This window comes from Sus scrofa, chromosome 10, assembly GCF_054392235.1.
Source record: "Sus scrofa isolate SSC_HxYL_T2T_F1_AM1 chromosome 10, Sscrofa_HxYL_maternal_Yorkshire_Landrace_v2.0, whole genome shotgun sequence".
Taxonomy (NCBI): Eukaryota; Metazoa; Chordata; class Mammalia; order Artiodactyla; family Suidae; genus Sus; species Sus scrofa.
Window position 1 is genome coordinate 60242349 of NC_139392.1, and position 9325 is coordinate 60251673.

At 45.1% G+C, this 9325-nt stretch overlaps 1 long non-coding RNA gene across 1 annotated transcript; it reads left to right on the forward strand.

Annotated features, from left to right (window-relative positions):
- Positions 1-3122: 3122 nt before the first annotated feature.
- On the forward strand, positions 3123-8553 carry LOC146399460 (uncharacterized). Its single transcript, XR_014817789.1, has 3 exons — positions 3123-3250; positions 5003-5118; positions 8422-8553. It is a non-coding gene; the product is annotated as an uncharacterized LOC146399460 (long non-coding RNA).
- The last annotated feature ends 772 nt before the right edge of the window (positions 8554-9325 follow it).

Below are 9325 nucleotides of genomic sequence, written 5' to 3' on the forward strand. Positions count from 1 at the left end.
TTGCCCTATATCATTTTTTTTTGTCTTTTTGCCATTTCTTGGGCCGCTCCCACGGCATATGGACATTCCCAGGCTAGGGGTCGAATCGGAGCTGTAGCCACCGGCCTACGCCACAGCCACAGCAACGCGGGATCCGAGCTGCATCTGCAACCTACACCGCAGCTCACGGCAACGCCGGATCATCAATCCACTCAGCAAGGGCAGGGATCCAACCCCCAACTTCATGGTTCCTAGTTGGATTCGTTAACCACTGCGCCATGACGGGAACTCCCCTATATCATTTTTATGCTGACTGTTTCTTTCTTTGGTATCCTTATTATTTAAATCCTAATGTCTTCCCTACAATTTGCTGAAAGTACCATCTTTAGGTGCTCCATGAATTTGCTCCTCTCCCACTGTCCTTTCCATGCCACATTCTCGGTAACATGCTGCAGACTTCCATTCCCATGAGTGGGAATGACCAGAAGCAGCCTCTGCTTTTGGCCCCTCCAGCCAGAGGCTTCCGTGTTTTCTTTTGGACAGCTGCCTTCTCTTTGCAGCATCAGTGCTCTTCCCTTTTCACCATGTCAGTGGAAGGAGCATTTCAAATCTCCCCAGGGGAAAAGAGTCAGTCTTTGTTAGGAAATAAAGAGAAAACTGATCTTTCATTGCACATTTGCTATGTGGTATAATTACACATCCCTCTGGAAGTGGGAGACGAGGATTAACATGAGGGCTCACAGCTTAATCGCTTTATGCTCAAGACTGTAAACCAAGATGCTGGGGTTTCTAACCTGCCTCCTGCTGTTTGCCCTGATTACCCCTAGGGTCCCCTAACGAGCTTGCCTCTTTAGAGACTGGCCTTGTAACTAAAGCTTAATGTAAGCAATTCTATAATTCTGTTCTGTTTGAAACTTAATTCCACTGAAATGTCATCACGAAACTGGGGCATTCTGAAGGATTCCTGACAAAAGAAAAATAGGTTTGATAGGAGCCTCCACGGGCTTTGACTCATACTTGAATCACATCTCCAAGCTCACATCCTCCCAACTCAGCATTATTATGGATTTCAGATCATGGGGCCAGTGCTGAAAACGGTGAACATCCTGATCCTAAGCTCCTTTCCATAAACTCTGGCACCTCAGCATCCGACACTGCTTCATGCTCTTCCTTTGCCTTTTATCTCGTCAGAGGCACCAGTTACATTAGGATGACTTGGTTAGGGACATGGATATTGTACGTGCCAATTCTTCTGTAAGAAAACCAAGTAGGTGGCTCAAGTCATCCCACACAGGGTCTTCTTCATAGAGGTTTTATTTATCCTAAGCCATTCGAGAAGTGAAGAAATCCTCCTTTTGCTGACTTGCAAATTGTTTACCCCTCAGTGGAACAGTGTCCACAGGACCCTGGCAAGGCGCTCTCACACACTGCAGTTGGTAGGGGTGCAAGTGATGGATGATTGAGTCTATACGCAAACACCAAGACTCCCACACTTTCAGAAGCTTCAGGGAAAATGTCTGTAAAATGGCATTTCTTTTGTAGCTCCTCTAGGCAAGAGGAAAACCACCATTATCTTAATGGCTTCTGGTTGCCTAAGTTCTTGGCTCTAGGAAGACAGCCCATCATTTGAGATCATAGACTTTTCCATGCACAGGTCATCACTGCCATTTTCCAGGTAGGCTATGACGCCAGAACTTTATGTGCCTCATTTAGGAGAAAGAGCATATTTATGAGTGGTATAGGTATAGGTATTTCAAAGAAGTATTGTAGCATTTGAAGTGTCCAGATGAAGCACAGATCCTCACTCTGCTACACACACACACACACACACACACACACACACACACACCCTCCCTCTGGGACTTCGGTTCTCTCTGTTCGGGAGAAGAATAGGTAGCTAGGTATGACAAAACTGGCACAGACTCTGCAGCCAGACACCACCACTGCTGTGATTCAGTTCATCCCACATCTTGGCAAGTGACTTATCTTCTCTGAGCTTCTATTTCCTCATCTGTAAAATGGGGATATTTAGACCCATCCCACAGCGCTATTCCAAGATTTAAATGTGTGAATGTAGATGGAACAGTTCCTGGCCACAGTACGAGTTGGGTAAATATAACTGTTCTCATGCTCATTTGGAGGGGTCAGAATCCTCTTCAGCTCCCCACACTTTTGCCTCGGCCCACAGAGTAGGCATTTTTCCAACAGAAATGCTGAGGAGGAACCTCCTGCCTGTCTCTTCTTTAGTATTTTCCTCTCTTGGCAGGAATGACTTACCTGACCAGGGAGGCTCACTGAGGAAATGTTTCTTGCCCCCATCCCTGAGGCCTGCCCACCTAGAGCCATGCACATTCTTTTTCTGCTTCAGCTTTCCTTTTTTTAAACACACCTGGATTAAAATGTGGCCACAGAGCACTGTTTCTCAGTCTTACCTTCATGTTGGAATTACCTGGGGGCTTTAAAATACTCATTAGTGCCTGGGTCCAGCCTCCAGGATTCTGAGATCATCTGTGTGGGGTGAGGCTCAGGCATGAAGGTGATTCTAACCTGCACTGTGTTCAGATATCACTGTTCTGGAGGCGGCTGTCAGGTTGTCTCCTCTGTCTTTGATTTTTTCCTGCAGTGTGTGGGTGTCATATGCTCTGTGGGGCCCCATGCTGTAGGAAGGGGATGTTCTGACTCCCCAGACCCAGCTGTCCTGCATCAGCTCCCACCACAGATCTGGACCATAGATGGGAAGAGGCTCTTCTTTACCCAGCTTGACCAGTACTGAAGCTGAATCTGTAGTCTGATAGGTTTGATTGCTGTTCCACCTTCTCAGCAGTTTCTACTCTTGCCTTTTGCATGCTCACCTGTTCTTCATACATCAAGATAAATGACCTGAAGGAAGAATTCCCTGGCTTACCAGACTGGTTATGATATCCAGATAACAGAAATTCTAAGATATTTTTGTCTACAGGACACTTGCCAGCAGAGAAAATTTAGTCTTTGATGACATGATAAAGTATCTTTAACAAGCCAAGCAGGTTCTGATGTGTCATTTTGAATGTAGCCTTGATACGGAATTGAAATGAAAGGCCAGGATTTTATTCAGTCCTGGAAATTTGGATCCCTACTCAGTCAGGAACAACCCAGGTATCAGCTGGGCATCTTGTCCTTATTTTTTCAGGGAGAAGGACAGCTGAAGACTAGTCCCAGAATTTCCAAGGGAGTCACGGAAGGGATATTTAATGTCATTCTGTTGATACCATTCTTGAGTCCTGAGTCTGACGTGAGTATTGGTACTTGCTCGACTGGTCTCTCTGGATGGTTATCTTTTCAGTAAGGGTTCTTGGCCCTTTGCCTCCTTATCCATAGCCCTCTCCTTGGGCTCTAGTGTACTCACAAGTTGAGCAGTGAACCAGAATAGTGCTCTGATGCTGAGGAGAGAGTTGTTGTGGAGAGGTGTTAGGGGGAAGGGTGGTGCCAGGGAGAAGATGGGGTGTTGTGGGGTGCTGGCAGGGAGCAGGGAGAGACTGTGAAGGATGGCCTTTGGGTTTTGCAAGTGGCAAATGCTGCTCTGTGGCTGGACAAGACCATATTGACTTTATAGGTCCTCAAAGGAAAGAAAACCCCACTTGAAGGAGGTAGTCATTCCTGTTAGGATGGAGCCCTCACCCTGTGCTCTCTTCATTCCTGATGTATTAAATTCTTTTGGGCTATGAGGGTATAACCCTGTAGAATCTGAGTCTAGGCATGGAGAAAGGGTGGAAGAGTTTTGCCTCCAAGTACCATGGAGTGGTCTCCTTTATTCGTGACCTAGTAAGGTAATTCAAAAAGTGTGGTCCTTGGACCAGCAGCACCAGCAGCACCTAGGAAGATTATGTAGGTCAGCAGCGGCAGCGGCAGCTCCAGTCCAGCCCCTAGCCTGGGAACTTCCATATGCCACAGGTGCAGCCCTGAAAAGAAAAAAAATTGAGGCCATTAGGGTGAGCTCTAATCTGATATTAAAGGGGACATTTTGATCACAGAGATAGATGAAGATGAAGGCCAAGATCAGGGTGCTGCCTCTAACGGGCCAAGAAATACCAGAGATCGCCAGCAAACCACCAGGAGCTAGGAAAGCTGATATCTTGATCTTGGACTTATAGCCTCTAGAGCTGTGATGAAATACAGTTCTGTCTTTAAGATTCCCAATTTGTGATGGGGTGCTTTGTTATGGTAGCCCCAGAAAATGGATGAACTGAATTATGAGGCTGCTGACCTTCAGCACCACACGTGCACTCCTGAGTTGTCCACACAGACAGGGCTTTTATCAGGGGTGCTTATCACTGCTCTTCAAGCAGCTCAGGATCTCAGCACCACAGCTGTTGTCCTCTGCAAATGGGTCTAGGCCAAGGCCACACTGAGCAGCCTCACAGCATGGCCTTAGTTGGCCAACAGGCTGTTCCACAGCCGCTTCAGAAATGCCGGCTGGTGCCTTTGCCACGGCCAACCTGCCCTCCCACACCTCCTGGCTGCCAGGGCCTCCCCCTCAGCTGCTTTCATTCCTTGGTTGGGAAGCTGTTGCCAAGGGCTGTCCCTGGCTCAGCAACCACTGATTTAGTGCTCACATGGCCGCATCCCCCCACCTCCTGCCACCATCAGGACCCTCTCCTTTACATGAGTGGGTTAAAGCCCTGTCTGCTTCTGGCAACCAGAGGCTGGGCCTTAACAGTTGCAGCTCTGTGTGTGAATTGCTTATTTGTTCTTGCAGTTTGTATGGATCCAAGGGGAACCCCTTGGGTCGCCGGTTATAGCTACATGAAATATTAATAGGGTCAATTTATTGGGCACTGACTATATGCTGAGCACTTAGCATATGTGATTTAATTTAATCTTTACCAAAAACCCATGAGAATAGAAATTATTATTTCCATTTGTTGATGAAGAAACAGATCAAAGAACTTAAGTAACTTGCGCAGAGTTACAGAGTGAATAGGTTGGGGAGCCTATTCACACTGTAGTTTGGCTGACTCCTGTGTCTACCCTCTTCCTGGTTCAGGACATGCTGCTCACACAGGCCTCCTGCTGGAAGCACTACACAACAGTCATCACTTTCTTTTTCCAGTGACACTAGGCACTTGGTACCTACCCCCTATGCCCTTGCTGGGCAGACAGGTAAGCAACCTGCCTTATGATCCATTTGAGGCAGAAGGAGCCTGTGATTGTCCAAACCCTGTGGTGAATGTGGGAGGTCTTCAGGACCCTGGTCACTGACCTCTTCGAGATTTTGGATTCTTTGTTCTTTTGGCCAGGCCTGTGACACTTGGTAGTTCCTGGGCCAGGAATCCAACCCATGCCATAGCAGTGACAGTGGATCCTTAATCCACTGCACCACAAAGGAACAAAGAAACTTCTGCAATTTGGATTCTTCTTTTTTTTTTTTTTGTCTTTTCTAGGGCCATACCCGTAGCATATGGAAGTTCCCAGGGTAGGGGTCTAATCAGAGCTACAGCTGCCAGCCTATGCCAGAGCCACAGCAATGCCAGATACGAGCTGTGTCTGTGACCTACACCACAGCTAAGGGCAATGCTGGATCCCCAACCCATGGAGCGAGGCCAGGGATCGAACCTGAAACTTCTTGATTCCTAGTCGGATTTGTTTCTACTGTACCACAACAGGAACTCCAATTTTGGATTCTAGTAATTCTAGAAACAGATACTAAAAGACCTGACACCTAACGTGTATTATCAGATGCCTTGTCCAAGACAGAGGGCTTCTAATCTATCACCCTGGACGACACAGCTTGGAGTTGGGGCAGAGTGAGACTCCTGACTACTTCTCTTCCATCTCAGCTAGACTTGGGGTCTCATTTTGGGGAAAGGATGAGTGAACTCCAGGCCTCACAACCCTGCCAGCTTCCTGAAGGGAGCCCTGCTCATATCTCATCAATTGCCAGAGAGAGAGAGTGCGCACCTGAGCAAAAAAGGGGAGCAGAGTGAGAGAGGCGAGCTGGAGAGCTAGAGCCGGGGAATGGAGATGCACTTGGTTGCTTGTTGAGTGCAGGCCAGGAGCACAGGCCTCCACCAAGCACAGGCTCAGAGCACATCCAGAACAGCCAGGGAAAACAAGAAGTAAAGGCCAACACTGTCCTCATTGTGACTCAGGGCCCTACCCTCAGAGAAATGAGGACTAGTGGAAGTCAGGACCTTCCATCTCATCAACCAGGTAAGTGACTCTTTCTTGCATGTGGAGGAGCCAGTCTAAGGGCAGAGGGAACGACAGTATTTTCTCCAAATGGCTTCTTCTTGGGACAATTCTTATATGAGAACAAGAGAATGGGATTCCTATCCGTACAAAGAGTGGTTTTTCCTATTGGGAACCCTTTAAAGGGAGTTAAGGGATGCTCAGAGGAGAAGAGTGGGAAGCCCCTAGCCTAAGGGTAGGGGATCTGAGATCAAGAGCCACCTCAAACCCTGGCAGGTTGTATTCTTCCATCCTCAGGGCTTGGAGCTGTCCAAGGTCCCACATGTCCCTGCCTGTGAGCAGGGCAATCCTGTCATAATCTGCCTTCCTATTACAGTGCTTGTGCAGTCCAAATCAGCAGACTTCAGGCTAGTGTCATTTACAGATACTTTTCTCAAACTATTATGAGATAGAAACGAGCTGTGAGCATCAAAGATAAAATTCCATAGTTGATACGGACACATTTGATATGTGTCAAGATGTTAGGAGAGTCTGGATCCACCTGAGGACACTTGAAATGTCAAAGGCAGTACTGACCTGTCTCCTATGCATTGGAAGCAAAGCTTGTACTTGCAGCTTTATTTCTCCTTTCTTCCCTGGTTCTTTGCTGCTTAGATGGTTGGGGATTATTATGGTTCTACAAGGGGGTTAGACCAGGAGTTGAAAATGTTCATTAAAGGATATGTCTTTTTTTTTTTTTTCTTAGCTGGAGGAGGCTAAACTGTAACATGATTGTGTGATAGATATAGAAGGAGTCTTAGCCTGTATAAATTCTTGTCACTTTTGTTTGTTTGAACTGAGTTTGGATTACTTGCTCCCCTGGTTCTGGCTGGCTCCCCTATTTCCTATGATTCTCTAAGCCAATCTGGTCTCTGAGTCTCCCTTAGTTCTACTTACCACCCTCCTTGCAGAGCTTAATATATATTAATAGAAACTATCAGGACCCCTCAGGTCTTTTCAGTCTGAAAGGGGTTGCATTGAGTACCATCAGAAATGGGCAGCAGTTCAAATACAGAGGGAAGGAGGCTACCTGGTATTCCCCTTGATTCCCTGCAAACAGATTTTTACGCCAAATACTATTAAATGATCCTTCCATTCCTCACAAGACTCCACCCAGGGGTTTGAAAAGAATAATCAGATTTTGATAGTTCCCATCATGGCTCGGCAGAAATGAATCTGACTAGTAACCACGAAGATGCAGGTTCAATCCCTGGCCTTGCTCAGTGGGTTAAGGATCCGGCATTGCTATGAGCTATGGTGTAGGTTGCAGACTTGGCTTGGGTTTCGCATTGCTGTGGCTCTGGTGTAGGCTGGCAGCTACAGCTCTGATTCGACCCCTAGCCTGGGGGAAAAAAAAGAGAGAATAATCAGATTTTATGAGATAAAAAGTAAGATACAGGAATTCCCGTTGTGGCTCAGCAGGTTAAGAATCCTACTAGTATGCATGAGGATGCAGGTTCGATCTTTGGCCTCTATCAGTGGGTTAAGGATCTGGTGTTGCCACAAGCTGTTGACATGGCTGTGGTGTAGGCCTGCAGTTGCAGCTTCGATTTTACCCCTAGCCTGGGAACCTCTATATGCTGTGGGTGACCCTAAAAAGACGACCAAAAAAAAAATAAAAGGAGAGAGAGACAAAAACCAAAACTTACACCCATGTATTAGAATTGGGATGAATATGACTTATAAAAATCCAACCAGAAGAATAAAATATGCATCTATTAGCCTTATGTTATTCTTAATACATGGGTGTAAGTTTTGGTTTTTGTCTCTCTCTCCTTTTTTTTTTTTTTTTGTCTTTTTAGGGTCGCACCCACAGCATATGGAGGTTCCCAGGCTGGAAACTATGTCTAGTCACTTATGATAGAGCATGATAATGTGAGAAAAAAGAATCTATACATGTATATGTAATTGGGTCGCCATGCTGTATAGTAGAAAATCGACAGAACACTGTAAACCAGCTATAACAGAAAAAAAAATCATTATATTAAATAAATAAATATACCCTTCAATGTAAAAAAAATAAAATGAAGATAAAATTCCAATTCTGAAATTTAATAATGTGCCACATAGAAAACCAGTCTCTCCATTTTTCACACTTCCATCCCTTCCTCACCTTTTGTTCTAGGAACCCAACTGCTGTATTTAGACAGAAATGCTCAAATATTCTGCTAGATGAAGCCACAGCTGCTCTGTCAGAAACATCACATTAAAATGTGTTCTGAAACTATTTGGCAGGGTTCCGAGGACAACTTTCATTTCATGAGCTATAAAGCCAGCTCTGGGCATCATGAAGACTTTGAGCAGCTCCTGCAGTTCCTGAAGGAGCCCAGGAAGCCAGAGGGAGGGCAGTGGCAGAGGCCAAGCGGAGAAGCTGGAAGGGGAAAATAATCTGTTTTTTAGATCCAGTGTTATTTCTTTATTTTTCTCATATGTTTCAAAGTCATGCACACAGTCACAATTGTAAAGGTGCCAAAAATAAAAAAGACAGTGAAGTCTCTCTTCTTTCACAGTCTCCCAACCACCCAGCTTCCTCACAAGCAACAAGATTCTACTTGTTAGATTCCACTTGAGCAAACGTGCAGATGCAGCTCATGCACGTATATGCCAGCCCTTACCGTGTTCTCCCATATTCCTGTTTTCTCTACACAGAACTGTTCACTATGTATCCTATGGTGAGTGATTCTGGGATAGTTTAAATTGCATCGCTGTTATTATGAAGTTGATTCTGTTTTCTGATATTCTAAGAGACATTTGTATTTCCTTTCCTGTCACGTAATCACATCCTTTGTTCATTTTTTTTTTCTATTGCATTTTTAGTCTTTTTTTTCTTATTGGCAGTAGGAGCTCTTTTGTACTAAGGAGCTGACCTTTCCTCTGTAATAGGAGTTGCAAACATTTTTTCCCATTTTGTTGGCTTTGTTCATGTTGAGTTTTATTATGCAGAACATTTACATTATTTTGTAGCCAAATTTGTTAATTTTTTTCTTTTATGGCTCCTGGGTTTTTAATTATGGTTAGGTCTTTCCTACTTTAAGATTATGAAACAATTCCTCCATAATTTCTTCCATTGCCCTTATGATTTCTGTTGTTACACTTAAATCTTTTATCTGTTAAGAATACTTGGAATACAGTCATTTTT